The 27005-nt window shown below is 42.1% G+C and overlaps 1 protein-coding gene across 3 annotated transcripts in view; it reads left to right on the top strand.

The window, feature by feature from the left end:
- Positions 1–1998: 1998 nt before the first annotated feature.
- Positions 1999–27005, top strand: part of LOC136843764 (probable methyltransferase-like protein 25) — a 143299-nt gene continuing 118292 nt past the window's right edge. For 2 of the 3 annotated variants that reach the window (XM_067112441.1, XM_067112440.1), the window contains exon 1: positions 1999–2133. The gene's annotated coding sequence lies outside the window, so the exon portion shown is untranslated. The remainder of the gene's footprint in view (positions 2134–27005) is intronic. The other variant, XM_067112442.1, reaches the window with a different exon arrangement.

Genomic DNA, 27005 nt, shown 5'->3' with positions numbered 1-27005 from the left:
TCACTACTTACATTTGCTAAATTTTCTCCCATTACATTACTTATTTCTTCTGGATCAAGTGTTCTTTTCCCATCTTTTAATATGGCATGTCCTGAATTTTTCCCATATTTTTTGTATAGGAGTATTATTAGACAGATCTGATACATATTTCCTCCATGAAATGATTCTTCCTTGAATTACTTCTTTTTTAAATTTTGCAGATATTTTGTTGTATACAGGTTTTAATGTATCAATTTCTAGTAATAATACAGTCATTTTTTATAAATTTTTTTTCTAATATTGGTAATTTTTTATTCATTTTATTGAAATTTTTATTCAAATTATCTAATTGTCTCCCTATTGCGTGTTTTATATTTATTAATTCTGTTAACTCATCAGACCACCAGGGAACTTTGTGTTTTGTTGGATGGGGTTTTGACTTTGGTATTGCTTTATCAGCAGCATTTTTAATGAAATCAACAAGAAATTTATTAGTTTCATTATGGTCTTTTAAATATTCAAATTGTGGGATATTTCTAGTGTGCATTTCATATTGCTCCCAATCTGCTTTATAAATGTTATAGTGAGGGACATGTTTTGCAGGATTATTTTGCAATAAGGAAATTCATATTGGGAAATGATCACTGGTGTGCAAGTCATCAACTGTATTCCAATCCAATCTGTCAGCTATGCTTGTTGTACATAAAGTTAAGTCTACTGAGGAAAATGTTCCATGTGCTTTTGAAAAATATGTGCTAATTTCATCATCATTTATACAGCACATGTCGTTGGAATCCATGAACTCTTCTATTTTACGACCTGTTCTATTTGAGTTTGTACAATGACAGTCCCATATTGGGTTGTGAGCATTAAAATCACCTACTATTAATGTAGGTTTCTTGGTATTGTTAAGTAAATCTTTAAGTTTATCAATGTCGTTACTTTTATTAGGTTGGTTATATAAGTTATAAATTATGTAATTATCGTTTTTTATTCGTATTTTAATACTTGATATTTGCAAGTCAGTAAAATTTACAGGTACTCTGTCATAACACACTTTGTTATGTACATATATAGCAGTACCTAAATTTCCTTGTTCTTCTCTAGATGTAGATACTAAGGTATATTTACCTATTGTTGATATTGTTTTGTTGACATGTTGTAAACATATTATCATTCGCTCATATTCCTTTAGTAATCGTTGTATTTCTCCCAAATGTAATCTGGTCTGTAGACCATTTACGTTCCATTGTATAATATAATTATTGAAAGTATAACGTTAGTGTGTTCAAGTGTTATTTTCTTTTTGTGGATCATCAATTTGCATTTTTTCTTAAATCCTATTTACAATATTTATTTGTTTTTCTTAATAAGACATTATGCGTCCAATGCACATACAGCCCTTTTCGTGAGTGTTCAAACTAGTAGTTTCTTTATTTCTATATCTTATATAATTTCGTATAGTGTTTGTTAAACTGTCCTTTGTTATGCTTTCATTTTTGTTGCACAGTTCAATGAAACATTCATTACATCCACATGTGTTTTCGTGTGTTGTTTTTTCATTTACTCTTGCTGCACCTATTGTTGGTGATGGAGTAATCTCTTCTCCCATCACATAATCATTCTTGTCAATGTTTTGTTCCTCTACTACTTCTTTGATGATCTGGGTATCTGTTTCCATTGGTTTTATTATTACTTTAAGAGACAAAGGTATAATCTTATTTTTTGGTTTATGTTCTTTCTTGGGGTCTTCCGCCTTTATTTTAATGGATGTATCTCTAATAATAGTTGGTTATTTGTTGGTCTTGGGTGGAGTTCTCTCTAAAGGCCTCTTTTTTTCATTAGTTTCTAATTCATCATAGCTATCTTTTAATATTTCTGTGGTGCTTGTATTGTCTTCTAGTGATTCTATTTCTCTTAATATCTTAAATGAATTTGAGCAAAGATTTGTATACATTTCTTGGTCCTTTGCTATATAAGTTTCTTCTTGCAAAGGCAAAGCAGACTGAACAAGAGAACCGTTTCAAAGATTAGTCCCAATTCTACTACTACTATTTTTCCACCAACAACAACTTTTAAAAAAGGACCTAAATACATCTTTGAAATCCGTCGAGTTGCTATCAAATTCACCAAAATGCATACCCGAAGTTAAAGGTTTGTCTTCAAAAATGGTTTCATTTTTAAAAATTGTTTGAATTACCTGAATTTTTCTTATGTCTGATTCAGGCTGCTTGATTGAATCGAAGGTAGTGATAGACGTTTGTACTGAGATTCTGCAACTAGCCTAATATCTCTAAAACTAACTTGCTACTGCAATGAACGTCAGATACGCCAAGAGCACACGTTCCAACATAGGAAAATTACATTTTCACTTCTGGAATGTGAACATGGTGTAAAGTCCAGCCTACTATAGGCTAGACCCCTTGTATCCTACCTGGCCAGGGGGGCTTCACAGCCCTGTATCCCCCACCAAACGTGTGACACTGTAAAATAATTTAGCCTATTTGGGTTTCAATTCACTTCGTTACATCAAACCTAACATTGCCTAGAATGGTAGGTCCTTACCTGACTGGGCCGAGGCTCACCCCCAGCTCCTTCTCCCTAACATAACCTAGCCTATGTCACACCTAGGCTGTGGTGTTACTTTGAAAATCAGATTCAGAATTTGTAGAGGTAGGCTATCATAGTGCTCTTGGAATACATCCTTGTATCTTACTCTTGTACTTTCCCTCAGCTAAAACACACTTTTCCCACTGTGGTTCCGTGAAATTGTAGGATATAAAGGTTTCTAGTATTTTGAACCTACTAACTTCTTGCTAATAATGTGGATGTCAGAAATATTCAAAACACACTTAAAATATAAGAAAATCATATTTGCAACTTCAGAATACAATTATGGTTTAAAGTAGAAATTTACAAAACATTTTAAAAAATTACTTAAACAGAATCAGAACTTGCAGAAGTAGGCTATTATGGGGGATCTTAGAATGCAACCATGTATTCCACTCTATTGTATTTTCCCCCCCCCCCACCCAAAAACAGTAGTGTTGTACTGTGGCCCCCAGTAATGTTAGAAAGTCAGGGGTTCCAGTTTAATTAAGTCACTAATTTGTTGCCAGAATGAATATTATAAATGTTCAAAGCAAACTTGAAAAAACTTTAATCAGCTGAAATAATCCCAGGAACAAGAATTAATGTTTGCACCAAAGGAACAACAAAGATCTGAAGCTGGTTTGTTAACCTTCCTCTTTTAGGCTAATTAGGAGGTGTTCCTCAGCTCAAGCTGGAACAATAGTTGAACTTGGTAACAAGGTGGTTAATGGTGGTTATGGGGGTGAGTGGGGACTACCCCTCTCTCACCTTAAGTCACCATTCACTTTTTTTCTGGCCACGATTGCAAGGGATGTCGGTGTCCATGTGGGCACCTTATTTCTCCCATGTATGAGTAGACCCTCACAGGTACTATTCTTGTTGTAGGGGGACAGCGTGTACTTGTGCTTTTCCCTACAAGGAGTTCTCTGGCTGGTCTTCTCTGCAGAAGAAGTTTGATAACAGGAGGAAGAAGGATATGAAGCTTTCACTGGCTTCTTTGAGGGGAATACGCCCCTGACGATGCTCCTGATTCCTTCTGGCTTTTTCTTTTCACCATATTCCCCTCTGTCTGCCAGTATTACTACCTCTCCTCTAAAGCCCTGTCCACACTAGCGGGCACTGCCCGACAGGCAAACACTGTTCCCATAACCCGTTCCACTATACTGACCGACCAAGTATGGAGCCAGAACGATGCGATTGTCTGGTAACACTGCTTCAGAAGTGAGAGAAAATATAAACAGCTGAAAATGCCCGACGGGCATGCCCGCTAGTGTGGACAGACCATAAGGGGTAGTGCTTGAGCTGAAAAGAAATCTGACCTCGCCCTTTCTTTGGAGTGTGAAGTATCTGTTGGTGGTGGTGCACCATCAGCATCTGTTTTGTCTGCAAAGTCATCTGACCATGGCATTCCTTGCACCATTAAGGCATGGTCTCTAAGAGTATCTGTGAAAGGTATTGCCTATTTTCAACATTCCAGATTGCCTCTCTTTTGCAGCATTCGTGGACAACCTGTAGATGAAGAAGAAGGAACTGTTTCCAGCACCTTCCTATCCTGTTGTGTCTGCTGCTGCTATGCATCAGTTTTCTCAGCTGCCACAAAGGAGGGGCTCCTCCTGTTGCAGTAGTCCTTCCAGTGGCTGATCCTCCAATTGCTTTAATTTCTTCATATTGCAATACACTCCCTGAACACCTGAATTAGCCCTGGTTACCTACCAGCCCGAACTATATCCCCAACTCATTACCCACTAAGTGGGTAATTAACTGTCAGCGTTACCAACGCTTACAGGAAAATCCTAACAAATGAGTTACCTAGCGTACCGTTGGCAACGCTGCTGCAAGTCCCGGCTGTGTATGGCCGAGAACCCCAATTGCTTTTTGTTCGCCGTGCTGTTAGGACTTGTCCTACATCAGGCGAAATTTTGGTTATTAGCCCGACCCCCTTATTTTCGTTTTTGGATTGGATAACGACTTGGACTGGTTTTGATCGCCCCCCTTCTCTTCTGGATTGTTCTTTCTCCCGTTTTGACTTGGCCTGGCTTGGATTTTGAAATGGATAAAATGGATAAGACACCACCCTTGGACAACTCCTCGGCTTCCACTTCTGCTTCTGCCGTGACGACGGAGATCGCTACCGCTGGAGACACCGCAGCCCATCGTTCGTGCACCGCCTGCAAGAAAAGGATGAGTACCCTTTAAAAACGACAGACATTCGTTGTGCATAAATTGCAGGAAGGTACAATGTAGCGTCACATTGCGATGTGACGAGTGTAGGTCATGGTCGACAACACAGATGGAGGATTATCTCAAGCATAGGAAATCATTAGCTTCTAAGAGTAAACGTAAGGATTCAGCGGTAGAGACTCAGGGTTTTGACAAAGAGGCTTTAGAGTCAGAATTATTTAGGAAATTAGAAGACAAATTGTCAGCCAGCATGTCTAGTTTGTTTTCAAGTTTCATGTCAAAACTAACAGAGATAAAGGATCAGGAAAAAGTTAATAGGGACACAGAACCTAATCGCTCTTTTTCAGCTCCCCTGCCTGTTCCAGAATCAGCCCTAACGGGTGCCGGGGTCATGGAGAACCGCAAACCTCAAAGGTAGGATCTACCGGCCCCTGGCGCAGAGCAGGCAGTGTCAGCAGCAGATTTCCCCTTTCACCCTGGTAACGTAAGTCCTAAGGTAAAATCTAATTTAGGATTGACGCAGACAGTTAGAGATGGGACGGTAGTAAAGAATCAGGAAGATAAGTTGAAGGTGCAGTCGAGTCAGGTGTCATTAAGGTTGCGTCTCCATTGTTGGATCCAACAGCGGTTCTTTTTCCCCAGTAGGCTCTCTGCAACAAAAAGGTTGCGAATTCGGTAGAGGATGATTCAATTTTGGTTCCTAGCTCTTCTAGTGTGGATAGGTTGGAAAGTATCCCTTTCTCTTCTTCCAAGTTTCTTCTTCCCCCTCGGGACAAACCTTCGTCCCTTTCAGAGTCCAATTCAATTGATCAATTGCTGAACATTGCAGAGTATAATGGTGATCTGTTGGGACTCTCTAAAGGCTACAGATCTTTGGTTAGAAATTGTTTTAATATTGGGTTTTCCAACATTTTTGAGCATGTCTTGAAAAAATCTACCTGAATTTACAAATGATGCTTTACAGGATTATCAGGGGAACAGAATCGGTCTATTTTCTTTCCTTAAAATCTATGGCTTCTTCTGTATCCACGGACATCTCTTCTCCTATGGTTTCAAAATCTTCTTTGGGTTTTCTCAACCTTCCGTTTCGGTCATTCTTCGGGAGACTTTTGGTTTCTTCTCTCGCTCATCCGAGCTCTCTACCGTTAACGGACTTGCCTTGGGACAATCTTCCACAAATCATATGTTCTCGTCTTCCGGAGCCTGTTGCTGCGACATCTGGTAGTGCGACTGTTCCGTGTTCAATGTTTCGCCCCGGTAGTCTCAACAATCACTCCAGTAGCTAGGTTTTGGGTAACCTATCATCCACAATCGCTTGGGTTCGGCACTCGCAGTTTCCCATGCGAAACTCCTGTGAGCTCCGGTCCGTCTGGTGCGTTCCCTACATGTATGACGTCATCGGCAGGGTCTCCGGTGGTTTCCCGAGTGTGGCTTCTTCTTCTCTCTTCCCTCCTACTGTACCTTCCTTCTCTACCTTTCCATCAGGTGTCTCTGTTCCTCCGGTTAGGACGGTTTTGTAGGTTCGGGTTGGTTGCGGGTCAACATGAGTTTTCCCACCTTGTTCTTCTTCCGCAAATAGCTTAAGTGTCTGCTGCGGCGATTCCTAATCAGCATGCTTCTGTTATTCAGCCTAGTTCGGGGTTGGCGAGTATTGCGGCTTCTCCGTTTTCTGAGGGGCGTGGTTCGCCCAGGTGTGTCTGGCTCAGCGTAGCTCTACCGTTGTTGGAGAGTGCGGGTTTTGCGCAACCCTTCTCGGCTGCCCGCAACATTGCGGTTGATTCCCCAGGTGTGCGTCTTGCGCACTCAGGTATTTCGTGTTCCGGGTTAACTGATCCAGCGTTTTCTAGGGGTCAGCCTGTCTCTGTTCCTGTCTCGACTCGGTCGGATCTTTCTGATAAGGATTTCTCTTGCGAGGAAGAGGATCCGGTACCGGAAGCCTGTTCTCCTTCAGCGAACGAGAGCGAATACAAGCGGATGGTGGACTTCATTCATGCTCTTTACCCACAGTCCAAGGCTCCGGAAGAACCTTTTCAACCTAATCAGGCAATGTTTGAGTCACTGTTCGCGATTTGAAACCAGTGGTGGCTCATGCACCAAAGAATCTAGTTTGGTTTGGCCGTGTCGAGCAGGCATTGAGGGAGGCGGACGGTAGGTTAGCGGCATTAATTGGGTCGGGTAGGCAGGATTCCTCCTTACTTCCTTCTCATAAGGGTTTTTACAAGGTTGCGGGTAACCCTTCTGCGGGTGTTAGGGTACCTCTTAATGAATCAGTGGAAGCTCTTCTATCTAGGGTCCCTTCTTCGAATCGTTTGGTTTCCGTCACGGCGAGAGAAGCGGGTATTTTGGAAGACACTTTTCGTTCTCAGTCGGAGGCTCTATCCCATTCGATGTGGATGTTATCTGGTTTAATGGGGTTCCTTAAACAGGACGGTTATTCTCCCTCGGACCCGGTTTTGTTCGACAATCTCATCACTTGGTGTCAATGGGACTGGCTTATCAGGCAAATATATCGGCCGGTTTACGACCTTCTTCGGTAAGAAAAAGGAGGGATTTCTTTCTGAACCATCTACCTCCGCATTATCCAGATATTCACAAAGGGCTCTGTTGAGAGCACCTTTGGCGCTCAGCAACAGTCTTTTCAGGGAGGAAGATGTAGCTTTGATGGTAAATTTCGTTTCCTCTTCTTCAGCTGTCAGTCACAGCAAGCCATGATTCGAGTGGCAGCACAGTCCTCTAGATCTCCGAGAGGTTCCAGGATGACATCTCCAGCCAAGCGGACCCGTTCCAAATCACCAACCAGGTCCCCTAAGAAAGTCCGTTTCTCATCCAAGACTTCAGCTTCTGCTTCAGATCCGAAACCTTCTGTCCTTAAGAAGGGTTTTCGGAAGTAGGAGACACTTCCCTCGTCTGCACCGGTAGGAGGTTGCCTAGCTCCATTCTGGGAATCCTGGAAGGAGTATGGCGCGGAGAGTTGGGTAGTGGAGGTGTTAAGGAAGGGGTACAGAGTCCCTTTTCGTTCCCTGCCTCCTCTATCCAGCTCACCGGTTCATCTTCCCAGTTATTCCCCTTCCTCCATCAGGGGAATAGCGTTAGCAGCAGAAGTCCGAGCCCTCTGGGAAAAAGGGGCATTAGAACCCGCTCCTTCTTCCCCAGGTTTTTACAGTCGGATTTTTGTGGCTCCGAAGTCGGGAGGATCTTGGAGACCCATCATAGATCTCTCGAGTCTCAACCGGTTCATCATCTCCCGAAGTTTCATATGGAAACTTCTCAGTCGATGCTGCGGTCGGTCCGAGAGACGACTGGATGATTTCAGTGGACCTCAAGGACGCTTATCTCCAAGTTCGGTCCATCCGGAATCTCGGAAGTTCCTTCGATTCTCGGGTCCAACTGGAACATTTCAGTTCAGAGTCCTCTGCTTCGGTCTGACCACAGCGCCTCAAGTCTTTACGAGGGTGATGTCTCCTATTTCAGAGATAATGCATCGTCGGGGTTTCAGGATGAGGCGATACCTCGGCGATTGGTTAGTTCAGGCTTCGTCAGTAGAGGAAGTTTTGCAGGCGGGGACTTCTTACTGAATTTGTGTCAAAAGTTGGGAATACGCATCAACTTAGAAAAAGAGCTCTTTGATTCCAGCTCAGACAAAAACGTACTTAGGGATAACGATTCAGGTGGCGTCGTTTGAGGGCTTTCCACGGAGGAACGAGTTTTGGCAATGCTGAGCCAACTAGAAACATTCAGATCGAACAGAGCGCAACCTGTAAGCCTATGGAAGAGCTTGCTGGGCAGGATGGCATCCCTCTCTCCTAATTCCAGGGTCTCGTCTCCGGATGCGTTCTCTTCAGGCATGTCTCAGGAATCGCTGGGACTTTCGGGAAGAAAGCAGCGTTCATAGTCTGGGACGATTCTTGCCTGAAGGATCTTCGGTGGTGGTCAGAAGAATATCATCTGACCATCGGCGTAAGATTGGACTCCCCCATTCCAGATTTCCATCTGTACACAGATGCCTCGGATCAGGGTTGGGGAGCAACCCTGGAGGAATGTCAGGCCAGAGGCCTTTGGACGAATCTGGATCGGAGGGAGTCCATCAACCACAGAGAACTACGAGCAGTAGAAGAGGCTCTAAGTTGCTTCGCAGATCAGTTAAGCAACAGGACGGTAGCGCTCTTTTGCGACAACGTAACCGCTGTGTCATACCTCAAGAAGGAGGGGGGGACAAAATCACAAACTTTGAATCAAGTTGCCCAGAGAATTCTCCGCTGGTGCGAGTGCCACAGGACTACTCTCGTTCCTCAATTCGTATCGGGGAAACTCAACGTTTTGGCGGACGCCCTAAGCCGGTCGCAAGAGGTTCTAGGGGGGGAATGGACGTTAGTGCAGGAGGAAGTTCAACTTCTATTGAAGAAATGGCCAGCAACCATAGACCTGTTCGCTACGAGACTAAACTTTTCGCCTCCCAGTATACTTCTCCCCAGTAGAAGATCCCATGTCGTTGGGGACGGACGCCATGTTGCATTCTTGGAACGACATGCAGGCGTATGCATTCCCTCCGTTCGGAATGATTCAACAATTGTTAATGAAACTCAGGATCTCCTGCAACACCGAGATGACGTTGATTTGCCCTTTTTGGCCTCAAAGACCTTGGTTCCCGGACCTTCTCGATTTACTAATAGATATGTTCCGGTTTTCCTGCCAGAGAGGAAAGATCTTCTCAGACAGCCGCACTTCCATCACTTCCACGGAACCTCCGCGTGCTGAAGCTAGCTGCGTGGAGACTATCCAGCGAGCAGCACGTCATGCGGACTCTCTAAGGCAGTGGCTCGCCAACTGTCTTTCTGTCTGAGAAGATCATCCAGAAAACTATATCAGGCCAAGTGGGCAGTTTATCGCAGTTGGTGCGGAACCAAAGGTCATCGTATTTCTCTACCAACGGTAGCGAAGATAGCGGACTTTCTTCTTTTTCTGAGGAAAGAAAAGAAATTTTCGTACTCTCACGATCGCGGTTACAGATCAATGCTTAGTAGTGCGTTCCGTTTCCATCTCCCGGAATTGGCGACCAGTAGAATACTTCACGATCTCTTAAGGTCTTTTAAGATAGAACGTCCAGTTCTTTCCCTTCGGGCACCATCGTGGGATTTAGCGGCAGTTTTGACTCTCCTTAGGTCGTCAGAATACGAGCCATTAGAAACACTGTCATTAAGACAGTTAACGAAGAAGGTATTATTTCTAGTTGCTCTGGCCACAGCTAGAAGAGTAGGAGAGATTCAAGCTGTCTCAGAACTGTATCTTTCTCAGGGAAAGATATTTTTCTGTCATATTTGCCGGAATTCGTAGCTAAATCGGAATCGAATCGAATCCTTTACCCAGAGCGTTTAGAGTAACGTCTTTAGAAGATTTCGTGGGAGGTGACGCTTCAGAAATGCTATTATGTCCGGTCAGGGCGCTGAAGGCTTATTTATCACGCACAGAAAGATGTTGCCTCACCCGAGAACGTTATTCGTTTCTCCCAGACGCCCTTCACACTCGATCTCGAAGAATGCTATTAGTTTTTCCTAAGAGAGGTAATACAACAAGCGTCGGCTAATTCTATGTCTCTTTCGGAACCATCGAACTCCTCTGAACGCCCAAGAGCTCATAGTATTAGAGGGGTAGCGACATCGTCGGCATTTCTCAAGAATTTCTCGGTGTCGGCTATCTTAGAAGCAGCTACTTGGAAATCAGTATCAGTTTTCACTTCCTTCTACCTTAAGGACATTCAATTCTCGTCGGATAAGGGTTACTCACTGGGTCCTTTTGGCGGCCAATTCAATTCTTTAGTAAAGGGTAGATGAAAGGTGGGGGTGGGAGAGTAGGGGCAAGGTTAGACAGCATAAGATAGGGGAGTAGTTTTGTCAGTGAATCGGAATTCTTTTACGAAACTGAGGATAGGTATAACCAGGTGGTTTTCAGCTAGATTTATTCAACCTCTCGGCACAGCATCGACAGCAACGGACGGCAATGATTCGGAAGCTCCGACTGCACATTCAACTTATCCTCCGTACATGAGAGGCTACAATAGCCACATGGGAGACTTGTCGTTCCCCTCCATACATGAGAGGCTACCAATAGCCACATGGGAGGTTCGCCAGGCTCCGCTACATGCGAGGCTTTGATTAGCCACATGGGAGTTAGTTCCCTTCTTCCGTTGGAGGTTTTCCTTGAATACCACATGGGAAGTAGCTCGACCCAGACAGTACCATGACTCGAGACTGACGTTAAGGGTACTCTCTCCTTCCAGGCATCCCCACCTGTTAAGTAGACTACCAGGTGAGGTTTGTTGTTGTTTTTATGCAGAATAGACGATAATGAGTTACCTGCTTTACTTGTTGGTAGGTCGGTCTGACTTAATTGAACCCACCTCCACTAAATTTTGTTAATCGGGCTAATTCAGGTGTTCAGGGAGTGTATTGCAATATGAAGTTTCATAATAAAACTAATATTGTAATACTTACCTGAACACCTGAATGATTCCCACCCTCCTCCCCACTTCAATATGATTAATGAATAACGCATTGGGGTTCTCGCCATACACAGCCGGGACTTGCAGCAGTGTTGCCAGCGGTACGCTAGGTAACTCATTTGTTAGGATTTTCCTGTAGCGTTGTAACGCTGACAGTTAATTACCCACTTAGTGGGTAATGAGTTGGGGATATAGTTCGGGCTGGTAGGTAACCAGGGCTAATTCAGGTGTTCAGGTAAGTATTACAATATTAGTTTTATTATGAAAACTTCATTTTTGAGCTTGTCTGCATCCTTCTCCTTTTCTCCAGACCCTCTTCCTCCATGTAGGAGGAGAAAGAAAAGAAAGTTTAAGGGCTAATGCAAGAAGTCCTGGGGGCGTCACATGTGTGCTCTCTCTCCTTTGAGAAGAACAGGGGCTCTTGGTCACCATTGTAAGATTGACATGCCTTTGCTAGGACAGGTGGTCCTGCATCCACCCACTAAATGAGAGAACTGCTCCTGCCTTGTCCAAATGTGAGCTCTGGCTCTCTCTTGGATAAGTCTGTATGTCCTCCCTGCCATACCTTCTTGGGGGCGAACAGGGGGAGTCATCATGGCCTTCCCGCTCGGTTCATGTGTTCTCCAGAATGTGCATACACTGAGCACTCTCACTCAAGGGAGAGGTCTCCATTTAGCTTTTTCATCTGTCATGTGTGGTTTACCACGTGTGTGGGAGGCATGTTAGAGTGGTGGTGCATTTGCTTGGACCCCTGCAGCTTTCACTAGCTCAAGGGCTACCAAAGTATCGGGTTGGGGGTAGGGGAGAGCCCATAGCCAAACATCATTTGGACAGCAACTCTGCTGAATCTCATAGGGCTTCTCCAGTGAGAAGCTTTACTTGTTCGTCATGAGATTGAGAGTGGGCCAGAGAGCAGAAATACACTTCAGTGTTTCATTCTCTTTGGCTGATGAGGATGTAGTTGTGCCTCATGGGATCTGATGGTTTTTGATGATCTTGCTCTTCTGGAAACCTTGCAGGCTAAGCTGGAGCAGTATTTCTGGGAGGTCATTACTATATCCATGAGTATAGTAACCCTGGGAAGGCCAGTTTGGCTTCTTACTGGGTACAGTTTTGTTGTTTGACCTCTGCTTAGGGTGCACTCCTGAAGTGAGACTGTCAGTCAGATTGCTGTGGACACAGCTTACTCATGGCATTTTGGACTAAGTCCATGCCCTGATCTGTGGGTCATGAAGTTCCCTTGTATCCAGCAGATCAGACAAGCTTCATTCCCCCCCCCGTGCCTACACATCAGAGGAGATACAATTCTTACCCACTTTGGGTGCGTTCATAGTGCATGATTCACTAGTAAGTTACACCCCCCGGTTTCATATCCCTTGAGCCCTACTATATGAGCTGTTCACATAAACAATGCACCGTAGACAACAAGTAGTGAAATCCAAGGCATACTCCTTGCATGCGTTTAACCTCAGCTACTATGCGGGTGTTATGTTGGAACGTCAAGGCCAGGGTGAGGTGCACCTCACGTGTGGTTACCCTCAGCTGGTAAGCGGTTGTTGGGTTGTAATGTCATGGCAAGGGTGACTTGTGATGTTGATGCATAGAACTGCCCAGTATGGAAAAACAGGAACACAATAGGAAAAACTGTGAAGGTATACACAGCTCCTATAATAGATGGCCAAAGCAGAGTTAGCATCCCCACTATGGTTTTGATGGAGCATCATCTTGCATTGTCCTTAGGGAGGTAGATGGAGGGATTGTACCTGACAACTAGGTACATACAGGAACAGGCAGAAGCTGTTAGTGATGTGGGTGGTGACTGCTGTTCCTCCTCCTCCATATCCACATTACAATCTTCTTTTCCTGCAAGGCCAACCACTTTTGAATGTCAGTCTTCAAGCATAGATAGTCTTACAGCTGCTGGTGGTAAAACTGCTTCACAGTCATGATGAGTTATTGATCCAGTAGCTGTTCAAGGGAAATGGTGTGAGGTAGTAGGAACATGATCTTGCAATCCCTGTAGATTTTTCTAACCAGGTGGGGTGACCCAGTGCATTGTCCATGACCAGCAGCATTTTGAAAGGGATACCAAACTCATGACACTTGGCCTTGGCATCCATAATGCAATGAGATTTCAGCCAATCAGAAAAAATGCTGCTGGTCATCCAGCTGTTTCCACTCCTTTACCAATAGACACCACCGTTGTCCATGTTGCAAATGTACTTATAACACTTCAGATGAGCAGCAGTGTATGATGACAGGCTGCATCTTGTACAACTGACACATTGATGGTAAAATGACAGTCAGCTTGTTCTTGTTCACTTTCCTTCCTCAGACTTGTTATTTAATCTTTCTAACATAGGTTGCAGTTAGTATGGCCTTATAACAAATGGTGGTTTCATCCATGTTACAAATCTCGTGATGACTGTAACTTCCCTCCTCAGTGATCACCTTTAAAATAGGTTAATCCCTGGCTGCTACCTCATTGAGCGACCCTCGTTCCTCTGTAAGTTTGTTGTGCCATAGCTCCTTCCTCTTGAAGATACAGACCAGCCAGCCAAAAGAAGCCATAAACTATTCCTGTACTCCGACCAAAAGCTGGGAGTAGAGAAGTAGTTTATGCCATAGAGATATCATTTTCATGTCTTTCCTTGCCTGAATTTATTGTTATTGACCATGGATTAAGCCCTATAAGCACTGTCCAACCCAATATTTCAAGAGCATTGAATGTGGTCATGTGTCAGAATCTTTTTACTACTGTTACCACTAAAATAATTACAGTGGTTGATGAGTCTTGTTATAAGATTGTGAAGACTGATAATAAATCAAGCTCCCAACTAGATAAACAAGATAGGCAAGAAAAGCCATGAAGATACAAATCTCCCTAATTCTAGGCACAAAAGACAAAAAAATCCAAGTCCTTGTAATGTGAATACATTGCAGTCCCAGCCAAAGAGTTATTAGGCCGAGAATAAAAAATAATTTAGATTCTAGTTTCACTTCATTCAGTGGATCTCTAAGGGCCTCAGGACTCGTTCTGAAAATTTCAAATTATTAATGGATGAAAATAATGCAGATGGTGTATGCCTTCAAGAAACCAAGCTAAGCAGTGCAATATACAACCCTGGTTTAAACTGGTATATATAAATTGAATCCCACAGATGGCAATCATGCTTATGGAGGTGTTGCAATAATCTTTGCTAAGTCTCTGCAAAATTCCAGTGTTCCTTTGAACACTGATCTTCAAGCAGTTGCTTCACCTTCCCCGTAGACCCAGATTTGCTGTAAGTATAATATTCCAATACAAGGTAATCAACTCCCTCCCTCTTTATTACTTCTTAAAGATTTTAATTCCCATTAATCCACTTTGCGGTGGAGATTTTTTGATGTAGAAGGAATGATTATTGGCGATATTATTCATACCAATGACCTTACTCTTTATAATAATGGATCAATGATACTTCATATTATAGTACAGTATCTGTATTAATGGCTCTTCTGGTAGTTTTTAATTGGGCTGTTGATGAAATTTTGCTTGGGAGTGATCATTTTCCTTTTCATTTAAAGTTTGTGAGAAACATCTCTTCTGTTTCTCCTCTTAAATGGAAGGTATTGGCAGCAGATAGGGCTAAATATTAAGAAGACTTTAACCTTTCTCAGGATTTTGAGTCCTTTGAGCCCCATATAGAGGTTTATCACTACTTTACTTCTGTAATGATGGATAGTGCTGATGCTTCAATTCCAAAGACAAAACCCTCAGACCTGCTGTTCCCTGGTGGGATAAGACCTGTACAGTTTTAAGGAAAATTACAAGGAAATGTTACAGTGTTATAAATCCAATCCCTGTGCAATGACAAAATCTGTCAGTTTGCTTTAACTAAGCAATGTAAATATTTTAGAAAAGTCAAGAAGGAATCATGAGTTTTTATATCAGTGGTATAAGACTAATCTAGAAAAAGATCAGGAAGTTAAGAGGCCAGTTTGTTCCTTCAGTAACACCTTGTCTGAAAATTAATGATGCAATTATTATTAAACCTTGTGAAACTCCAGAGAAACTGGGAGAGCATTTCTCTTAATATATCAAGTTCTAAAAAGTACAGTACTATTTGCCTGCGTTCCATACAGTACTATGTACTGTATTTGGAATTTCACCATTTCTGTAAATTTTGAAGCCTATAATACTCCGTTTTTTTTTAGGGCATTACAGGAAGTTCTATTATCATGTAATTCAACATCCCCAGGTGGTGATAACACTTATTATGATAAGCTTAAACACCTTTCAGACCCTGCTAAATTTTTTCTTCATGAAATCATTAACAAACTATGGGATACTGGCATTCTTCCTCCTTCCTGGAAGATTGCCATTGTTGTCCTTGTGAAGAAACCTCTTAAAAATCCACGTCACCCTACTGGCCACAGATCAGTACTACTGTACTTACAAGTTGCACGTGTAGTTGTTTGAAAAGATTAATGTGGCATTTAGAGAATAATGGTTTTTTTACTTTTCATTCAGTGCAGTTTCAGGAAAAATTAATTTACCATAGTTCCTTTACTTAGATTGTCAAGCCAGATAAAACAGTGGTTAGCTAATCATTGCCAGACACTGGAGTCTTTTTCTGATCTTGATGAAGCTTATGATACTACATGGCAATTTGGTATTACAGGCAGTCCCTGGTTATTGGTGGGGGTTCCGTTCCCGACGGCGTAACGATAACTGAAAATTGCCAATAATAGCGCCGATCCCCAGTTATTGGCGCCAATAACCGGGGATCGATGCCGCTGTTAAGTGGGGATCAGCGCCAAAAATCCAGTTGTCGTCTCTAGACAAGATCCGTAAAACCAGATCGCCCATAACCGAGGTTGCCTATAACTGCGGACTGCCAGTATTCAGGAACTATGATATGGGAATTCAAGGCAGTATGATTAATTTTATTAAATCTTTTCTTTATGATAAGTATATTAGAGTTTAAATTGTCAGTCCCTTATCACATCCTTAGAATTAGAGGAAGGAGTCCCACAAGGCAGATTCCTGTGTCACTAGTTTTACTGTGGCTATTAACAACATAGGCACTCCCCTGGTTATGTAGGACTCGGCTTATGTCATTCTGAGGTTACATTGCTCTTCAAATATATTCATAAAAAATTATTTCCTGGGTTACAGTGCATGTTCCGGGTTTATGCCACCAGTCTGACGGAAGACTGGAAGTTTAATATGGCTCCAAAATGGCAGAATGGTAAAAATTTGGAGATGTTTTGATGAAAAGCTCAATCAAAATGAAGGTTACATCATTTTCAAGGCACCCAAAGGGTTAAAAGTAAGGTTTTCATACGATTTTCGATGATGTCTCTGGTTACACTGTTTTTCGGCTTATGTCACGGCGTTGGAACGGAAACTCCAACTTAACCCGGGACTGCCGGTACTTGAATTTGTATCTCCTCAAGTCAAGGCTTCATTATTTGTTAACAACTTTGGCATCTATCTTACTGCTTATGACGCTGTTTCTGCATGCAATTATTTGCAAAGGTCAGTAAATGCAATTAGTAAATTGGCTTATGAAAATGGTTTTAGATTTAATTCTTCTGAAACTGTGGCTGTTCAGTTCACCAGGAATACTTTTAAGGAAACTGTTCAAGACCTTAAATTGAAAGGTATACTTATTCTTTGTGAGAAGGAGATTCAGTTTCTGGAAATTAATTTCAATAGCAAGTTAAGCTGGCCCAATCATATTGACAGAAATTAGAGGTGAAGAAGTCACTCAACATTTTGAAGGTAGTTTCTGGCTTTAACTGGGGTGTTGATAAAAAGTAGCTTTTAGAGTTATACAACTCATTATTTTACTCAAAACTTGATTACAGTTACCAGATTTACTCATTAGCATGTGCAATCAAACTTGAATGAATGTAATTGTGATGCTTTGTTCTTAGGATCTACTCTGGAGCTTTCAAGACGTCACCAGTTAAAAGCATATATGTTGACACATATGAACTAGGATCTACTCTGGAGCTTTCAAGACATCACCAGTTAAAAGCACACAGTATATGTTGACACATATGAACTAGGAGCTACTCTGGAGCTTTCAAGACGTCACCAGTTAAAAGCATACTGTATATGTTGACACATATGAACTAAGATCTACTCTGGAGCTTTCAAGACGTTACCAGTTAAAAGCACGTATGCTGACACATGTGAACCAGGATCTACTCTGGAGCTTTCAAGATGTCACCAGTTAAAAGCATATGTGTTGACACACGAACTAGGATCTACTCTGTAGCTTTCAAGACGTCACCAGTTAAAAGCATATGTGTTGACACATATGAACTAGGCTCTACTCTGTAGCTTTCAAGACGTCACCAGTTAAAAAGCATACACTGTATATTGACACATATGAACTACCTTACGAACTATGCTTAGATTTATGATAAGAGGAGTTGGAGTTGACATAAATGATGAAATTAAGAGTTTCAGCTTCAAATCCTGCTGCAGATATTCTTAAATAATGTGACCCTAACAAATCTGAATGTGCTAGAGCTTCCCTCTGAGGCTTAATGTTATAATTGACACATCCTAGACCAAAAAGATTAAGGAAGTTTGCTGCCCCAAGTGGCATCCTTGGTTGACTCCCTAACCATCAGTCATCAGCAAAATGGCAGTTAAGAAATTACCTTCTGATAAAAAATAAAGGCACGATTTTTTGGCGTATGATCAATTACATTCAGATTTTGTGAAGTTATATATTCATGGTTCTAAAACATCTAATGGAGTTGGTTGTGCAGTAGTTCATAGCAATCATTCATACTTCGGTAGATTGTCTGAGGGTGCTTCTATTTTACAGCAGAGCTAACAGCCCTAGCCAAATCTCTGGAGGTCACACACCCTACAAAGTAAATTTACTGTCTATTTAGATTTTAGTGCATTAATGGCAATCAAACAATGCAACTCCTGTCACCCTGTGTGTAGCAAGTCTAGGAATGGTTATTAGACTAGCCTCTGAATTAAATTCTGTCCAGTTTTGCTGGTCAAACAATGCAACTCCTATCACCCTGTTGTGCAGCAAATCTAGGAATGGTTATGTAGGCTAGCCTCTGAATTAAATTCTCTCCAGTTTTGCTGGGTTCCTGTTCATGTAGGTATCCCAGGTAATGAACTTGCTGATCAAGAGGCAAGAGATGTCATTACAAGACACCATTACATTCTACCACATTCCTCATACTGATATGGAAAGGGTTATTTGATCATAAATTAAGGTCTTCCCTGATGTGGGTCACCAGTAAAAAGTGCAAGAAAATAAAGCAAAATATCAATCATTGGCCACTGAGCTATCACCCTAATGGTAAAACAGATGTTATCCTATCCTAACTTAGAATTGGACATTCTCACCTGACCCACAAGTTACTTTTAGTTGGGGGACCTGCACCAGTATGTGCAATGTGATTCTCCTTTCACTGTTGAACATATATTATTAGACTGCCATGATCACTCTGTAAAGTGCCAAAGATGTGGACTGGCTGGCAAAAGTATTGAAGACCTATGAGGTCCTAGTGTTGACCTCTTATAATCTCTAGCAATGAACAAACCCGTTGGTTATCTTCAGCTTTATTGTCTCCGACAATATGGGTTCATCCAAGCCTTTCTTCGAATCAGTGATACTACATCCCATCAATTCAAAAGGCCCAGAAGTCTGGCAGTTGAACATCACACATGTTCAACAGATCAGAGGCATGGGTCTCCTTCCTTTGCTCTTACATGATCAGGAAGAGAGGCCCCAGGTGAGACGAACTACCAGTCAGTTCAGAGATTTGCTCAAAGTCCAAGAAATGAGTCTCCCATACGTAAAGACCAAGGGTTTGTATGCGTGTAGGAACAAATTACAAATTTTGAAGTAATTTGTATTTTTCCTAACATACAAACCTGAGGTCTCTTTACATATGGGATTAACTTTCAGTGCAAACTGGAGCCGGCTGTTTAACTAAAAACAAGGTGGTTATTGGTAGTGTGCTACCGATGGTAGGGTGGAAGCCCCACCATCCAGTTGGTACACATTCACTTTACCTTTAGGCCCAGGTAGCAGAATTAGGGGTAACTAGAGGTGGGCCATTTATGCAAACCTTAGGTTTGTATGTTAGGAAAAATACAAATTACTTAAAAATTTATCATTTGTTCCTACAAGTACACAAACCCTCGGTCTTTACATATGGGAGACCCACTTCTTGGTGGGAGGATTCTGAGCAAATCTCTGAACTGACTGGTAGTTCACCTCACCTGGGGCCTCTCTTCCTGATCATGTAAGAGCAAAGGAAGGAGACCCATGCCTCTGATCTGTTGAACTTGTGTGATTTTCAACTGTCAGACTTCTGGGCCTTTTGAATTAATGGGATGTAGTATCACTGATTTGAAGAAAGGTTTGAATGAACCCATATTGTCAGGGGCAACAAAGCTGAAGATAACCAACGGGTTTGTTCACTGTCAGTCCCTCTCTACCCTAGCTAGAGAGAGGGAGGAGTTGCATCTATTAATCCAAATTGAGCTGGATTATAGTAGGATACTCAGTCATCTAGAACACCTGCATGCACGCCCGTCCAGCACATGACGGCTTGTTAACCATCCCTCTGCCCTCTGGGAGAGGAAGAGTATAAAAGAGAAAGGTAGGAGGCCAGCACACACACACCCTCTCTTTTGCAGCTGTACACCTTAGGTGAGATGCCACCTATTCTTAAGAGTTGGGTGAGCTACATGACTGTTGAGCAGCCACCACAGAACCCAAGAAAAAAAGTCCAAGAATGTAGGGGCAATGTCCCAAAGGTAAAAAGGTGAATGTGGTCTGTCATGACCACATTCCTGTCCTTAGTACCTGTCCAACAGGTTCTTCCTGAATGCGAGGGGCAGACCAATGCCCCTGACCTTATGAAATCTTGCCCAGAATGTACTGATGTCCACCACATCAGCTGTGGAATACATCCGTTTGATCATTAAACGAAGTCAAAAGAAATGATGCTCTTGGACACCACTTCTTGGTAGAGCCGAAACTAATAACAAGTTGTCAACCCCCAGTACTGAAGGTCAAGTCCTTAAGTGGTAACTCAAAAGGTCTTCGATCACTTGGTAGCCTTTAGGTTCCTTAAATTTGGAATGATCATACACTGTTGATCACCCGGCAAAACAGGCAGAAAGATGAGAGGGCCTAAGTCTAAGACTTGAATCATGGGTGTGAAAGATGTCTCATAGACGCCAACAGCTTCTGGTGTTCCCAGGAGGACACCTATCCAAGTACTGACCAGACCCAGCGTTGCTAAGCTTCGCTAAGCTTCGCTGATTGGAAGAGAAGCAGTGCTTTTAATGTGGTATGGTCGTTGGTTGTTATGCCCACAGTCCGGAAAGACAGAGCCGAACAGAAACAGCTCCAGTGTGTCAAGAATGATGAAGGACTAACTCGGCCGTCTTCCTAGGTCAAACAATCCTTCGGAAAGTCACGGTGCCGAAACCAAGTTCCCTAACACCGACCCTAGTGACCAAACTTGTCTGTCATACACCCATCTTGCCTGGAATGTGTCTGGCTGACCACTGTGCTGAGTGTGCCACTGCAAACCCATGCACCTGCACCGTCAATTGAAGAGATGAAAGGCTACTAGCCCCCTCTCTTGTTGACTGTGGTATTACCATGGTACTGTTCCTTCACGACACCACAAAGCACCTATCCTCGGATCCTGAGGTTTTTGAAGAGCTAAGTTCCTGGATATTGAAGTGCAGGTTAGGTCAGGTTAGGCTAGGTTTAGTTTAGGCCAGGAGGTTGGGTCAAGTACCTAACCTAACCTAACCTCTTGAAGTGCAGGTGACTGCCTTCCGGTTGATGCCTTGAGCCACGAAGTATCTCCGGAGGGAAAGCGTGTAACAACACTTTAAAGAGATACTTGTCGTCTAATCATTAGGGTAAGGCCTGTCTCACTTCTCTGACAGAGGAAGGGAAGAAATGGAGCTAAGAGGCTCCAGGATATTGAAGTGCAGGCCTTGGGACAAGAATTATCTCCAGAGGGGAAATGTGTAACGACACTCCAAAGGAAATACCTGTCATCTAACCATTAGGCTAAGTCCTGTCTTTCTTCTCTAAGAGAGGAAGGTAAGGAATGAGGAGACCCTTTGCCAAAGACAAGGGCCCCTTCAATCTGCATTGAAGGGAAGAAGGACAAACCGCCTAGACCTGGTATTTCATCCTAATCCTTCGGGCCAGCCCTATGAGAGCTGATAGTCAGCTTAGTGGTCTGGTTAAGCTATCTTAATATAATAATAATAATAACCTGAAAGGACTCACTCCCAGTGGCCAGAGTGTAGGAGACTCTAAGAGCAAGAGCACAGAATAGCAGGAACATGGGGCCAACCCTCACTTTTTGGAAGAACTTTTTGGTATTTCAGGTAATGAGGGCAGGTGTCTAGCACCTTTACCTCATTCTTCCTGAGGGACATTTCCCCACAAATTCTTGGGTATCTTCTCCTGGGGACTTGTGGTGGCTGCTCAACAGGTTGTGTAGGCACCAAGCTCCAATGGGAGAGAAAAGTATCTTAGTACTTTAGTGTAGTGTAAGTCAGGAGGTGTGAGTGTGGAGTGATTGGACTCACCTTCCTTTCCTCCTCTCTCTCCAAGCCAAGAGCAGTGTCTAGGCCAGAATACCTTGAGCACCCAGTCTTAGATCAGCCTTGTAAAACGCATCTTCCTTTGTCCTCCCACTTTTAAAAAGGGTGGTTGTGGTAGAGCTTATTCTGAATTTTTTACTTACGTGAGTATCATCCCATTAGTAGTGGTTACTCTAGCCCAGGACCCTACAGCTCTGGTAACCCATTTATCAGACCGAGTAGTAAGTTCCAGTAGTCATGATATCTACTTTTAAATAGGGTGGTTGTGGTAAGGCTTATTCTGAAATTTGTCCTTAAATGAGTAGCCTCCCATTAGTAGTGGTTACTCTAGTCCAGGGCCCTACAGCTCTGGTAACCCATTTATCAGACCAAGTAGGAGGTTACTGTGGTCATGACATCCCTCACTTGCTTACATAACTGGAAACATGGCATTTCTAGGTGGACTCAAATCCAGTCAGTTGCTGAGACAATCTCCTACCAAAGAAGTAAGTCTCTTTAATAAGAAGTGATGGTTTCTATTTTCTTAGGAAGAAATAACAAATTTGTAAAATTTTTATTTTTCCTAGAGCCCTATATAAATTACACCAACCTCAACTGCCCCACCTTGTCCCTGTGACCAAAGGAAAAAAGTGATTGGTGACGTAAGGTGATCGAGGAGTAATCCCCTACTCACTCCTATAGCCACCAATCAGTAACCTTGTTATCAGGTTCAACTACTGCTCCAACTCATGTTGTGGAACACTCCTGCATAAAATGCACTGGTTTGTATACCTGCAAAAAAATACAGATTGCATTGAAAAAATTATTTTTTCAAGCAATGCCTGAATTCCAAAATCCCACTTAAATTGGTGAAACTTGTAACAAAAGAACCAATTTGGACATTTCCGGATGAAAATAACAAAACGCATTCAAATTCAAAATATATGCTAACCATCCTTACCCACAGTGCACTGGAACCAAAAAAATTCTGATTGGGAGTTCTACTCACTTGAACTGTGAAAGATAAACAAGCATAAACAGTAGTTATTTTGGTAACAGTAAATTTGCTATAGATTTTAGTATGATAAGAAATAACAGTAAATTTGCTATAGATTTTAGTATGATTTTCTTATCAAGCATACTTAGAAGACTTCCTTCTTAGGAAGGAGTGTGAATACAAACTAGAGCCTTTTATGAAGGAGTATTCCTCAACATGAGCTGGTTTCGTTGAAGGGGCTTAATCTGCCTTCAATGCCACCGAATCTTTTTAGCTCCTTCCTCCTGTACCCCCTCTCCTTTTCCCTACCTTCTGCTCATTCTCTAATAGTGCAAACCCAGGTACACTTACTGACCTTTCCCGAGGTGAGACAACAGAGTGTGTGTGTGTTCATGGTTGGCAGCCTTTCTTTAGCTACAGTTTCTACTAAGAAACTCACTGTTGAGCCTCCTATAGCAGTTCTATTACCTGTGGAAATCCTCTGTGCTATCGAGTATAGGCCATACTCCTCCAATGCTGGTCCCTGAGGAAAATAAGACTTGTGGCCAGAGTAAGGTGAAGAAACACTTCCTCCTCTCCTTTCCCATTTTTCAAGAAGTTCCATTGGAATTCCAGTGAGCATCTTCCTACTTCAGGGGTTAGTAACATCATTTGCTCCCCTGTTGGGGGACATTTCTTGTAGGTAAGGTTGATACAGGGTTCTCTGAGGGTGCACATGAACTAGAGTGTCTCTGTATACTTTTGAGACATGATGACTGTCCTGGACACTTTCCCTGTTCTTACTTCTGGCAGGTACACAGAGAAGATTTGATGCTGCTTCCTGCTGTGTAAAGTCTTCCACTGTAGCTGACAAGAGTAAGACTTTGAGACAGAATAAGGTGAGAAACACGAGCAGGTTTTTTTATTCATGCTCGCCATTGAGCTCTTCCTCGTCTTCTGCCTCTTTTTCCTTCTGTAGCAAGTAGTTGAAGAGTTCTTGGATGCCCTCTCTCAAGTTGTTTCATTGGACTTTGATGGAGTGCCTTCATTCTTTGGGGTTGTGTGACAACATTCACTTCCCTGTGGGTGGTCCTCTGTTGTTAGGGTTGACACAGAGTTATCTGAGTTTGCCTTGTATTTACTTTAAAAATACAAGGGCTGTCTCAGACTCAGCCCCTGATTGTACTTCTGCTGAGATATACACAGAAAAATCACTACTGCTTTGTTGTATGGTGAGTGTAAGATCTCTGAATCATATGCATGCAGAAAGGTTATGTGCAACAGGTCGCTGCTGTATGATGCTACTGGTTATTGTGTAGATCTTTATGTGCTTGATTGTGCAAACCCTCAAGTGGTGTTTGATTTGCCCAGAACTCCCTGATATACACATAAGCAATCTCTGGATCATGTATGTGCAGGAGGTTGCTACATGACAATACTTCTGAGTATTGTTCCTGGTTTGTCCAAGACTCCCAATGTCCATGTGCATCTGGCTTAGTTTTGGCCATTAATATGTCAGCTGAGAGGAATGTGGACCATGATTTTGAGCATTTACAAGTCAGCTTTGAATGGTTATTCAGTGATCGGTACCACTTGGTCCAATTGTTTGTGTCAATAGTTGGAGAGCAATCACCAGGACAGACTGGTGTATCAGCCTCTCTATAGGAATAGTATCCAACTCTTGCTTTTGGGAATCTGTTAGGACAGAGGGTTCTTCTCCAGAACCCCTTCAGGAAGAGTTGCAGTGGAGAGATTGGCTCATTGTTAACTCTAATGGTCACAGGGAAGCAACAGTTGCCCTTTTGTTTAGCCATTGTTAGCTCTAATGATCACAGGGAAGCGACAATTGCACTTTTGTCTAGCCCATCTTGTCGACAGAATGTACTTTTGGGTGTGCTTAGGAGGCGAAGTAGTTGTTCCAATTGCTGTATTGCTTGCTCATGGTGTCTGATCAAGTTAGCAGTGTAATTTACAGACCAGAAGGTTCCCTGTTGTCTAGTGGATTGAGCAAATTACTTACCTGCCATTGACACACTATGAGAAGTTATGCATTACAGAGCATGTCAAGACTACTTGTATCTGCTCTTTTCTTCCAACCAGTTTGGCTGAGAACAATTTCACTCAGAAAAAAATATCGTTTTGGGTTCATATTTACATTTTTTGAAGAGTAAAACTGAGATGGCAGAAGAGAAGTCAGGACACCTTGATCCACCATGTGATCTTTCAAGTCCCCTTGGGTGACTAAGGAAACTTTGGGGCAGCCATGAATTCTGTGTCTGGTGTTAGGAGGCGTCTTCCCATAGATATAGAGGGAGAGATTGTACAGCTTATGATAGCCAACCTGGTTTGTGATGTGCACTGCCTGGTGCCACTGCTGTGTTGATTCTTCTGTAAACAATGATGCAGCTCATGCAATTTAATGTGAAACCCTGTACTCTTTAAAACGTGTTTTCTCGGCTGTCTTTCAAGACTGTAAAATAATTTATTTACCATTACTAAATACAGTATGTACTATATGCAGATTTAAAAATATTTAATTTTGCTGGTATATTTTTTCTACAGTTAAGCCATAAAGTTTAGCAGATATGGCGATGTTACAACATTATGATTATGCTGCATTGACAGCCAATTTTCTCAGCAGGCTTTAAAGATTGGTAAATGATCTTTGCAGCATTTACCAAGGACACTGTGTACTACAGTATATGTAGGAAAAAAATATTTATTCTGTCTGCTGTAGTTTTTATACACTTGAGGAATAAAGTTGACCAATTTGTCAACGTTATGTGCCTTTCCTGCCACCATAAGTTTACAGTTTTACTCTCTAGAGGCAGAACTAATTATTCCTGGGTCAAACTGAGAGGCAGTAAAAGACAACAGTATGGTAAAATAATTGTCATCTCCAACGCTGTCATCCCATATAAGCTTCATCTATAGGCATAATAATAATATTACTATCCTAGGTTTAATAGCCTGATATCTAATAGCCAATATTCAATACAGTAGTCTGTACAATCATTTTATTGGATTTTAAAATTTACTGTACCTGATACTATTAATAGGGATACAATTAGTATTGCAGTTTACAGGGCTCTATAAATCTTGCTGTTGCCAGTACTGATGTATATGCCGGCTTGCCCCTTCTGGTTACTCTATTAAGCTAATTCTGCTTTGGTAGCCACATTGTTACCTCTTAACATATTCTGGGCTTCAAAGTCTGTTGCAGAAACTTATGCTCATGCATACCAGGAGGTTTGAAAATATACTCTGGCAGAAAATGTTTGCTGCATATGCGTGATCCATACATTAATTTGGCTTTTTCTCCCTTCTGCAGTTTCTAACCCAAGTAAGGTAGCAGTCTCACTCTTTGTTCTTGTCAGGAAATCTTAAAACACAAAATTGACAAAAATCAGTCCTGAATCTCATGTCACATATTATTAACAACAGGCTTCCTACACTGACCTGCAGACATTTTTAAGGCATATTTGAACCTATGAGGCTATTCACAGATCTTATAAGAGAAACTATTCATCAAATTATAGTATAAATGTAATTACAGTCTGCATTAATTCATATTCATACAGTTGTGATTTAGGGGAGAGTACACTGTGTGTACTGTACAGAAACAAATCAAATCATTTGAACCATGACATAGAAGCTTTTTATACAGCTTCAAGTGCAATTATTACCACGAGGCACATATATAAAGCCATGTAACATGTCACAGTCATATTGACCTATAATTCTTCATACTTATTTACATTGTACAGTCTAAGTTAGGCTAGCCTGTAAGAATAACTTAGACTTTCATAGCTAGCCAAGACTTGAGCTGTATTTCATAGTCTGTGGAGAGGGACAGAAAGAAAAATCAGCATTCCTGAAGGGTATGCTAAAGTTAAGCTACCTTTGCTAAGCTAAGGTTAGGCTATGGTAGGCTACCCTTGGTTATTTGATGATCAAACTTGGTAGACTAGCGAGTTGGTAAAGTTTACTTGTAGACTAGCTAGTTGGTAAAGTTTACTTTTAAAGCTATAATGTAGTATGAATTTGAAGTATCCTTTAGGGTACAAATGAAAATGGTAAAATTGAAGAATACTACCTTTAAGTGTTCTGGCAGATCAAATTCAGCTGAGTCCTCTGCATACCGGGAGGTTTGAGAACTTATTGATAACATGGCAAAA

The sequence above is a fragment of the Macrobrachium rosenbergii genome, chromosome 12 (genome assembly GCF_040412425.1).
Source record: "Macrobrachium rosenbergii isolate ZJJX-2024 chromosome 12, ASM4041242v1, whole genome shotgun sequence".
Taxonomy (NCBI): Eukaryota; Metazoa; Arthropoda; class Malacostraca; order Decapoda; family Palaemonidae; genus Macrobrachium; species Macrobrachium rosenbergii.
The sequence above is the reverse complement of the archived record's forward strand: the minus strand, read 5'-3'. Positions and strand labels throughout refer to the sequence as shown.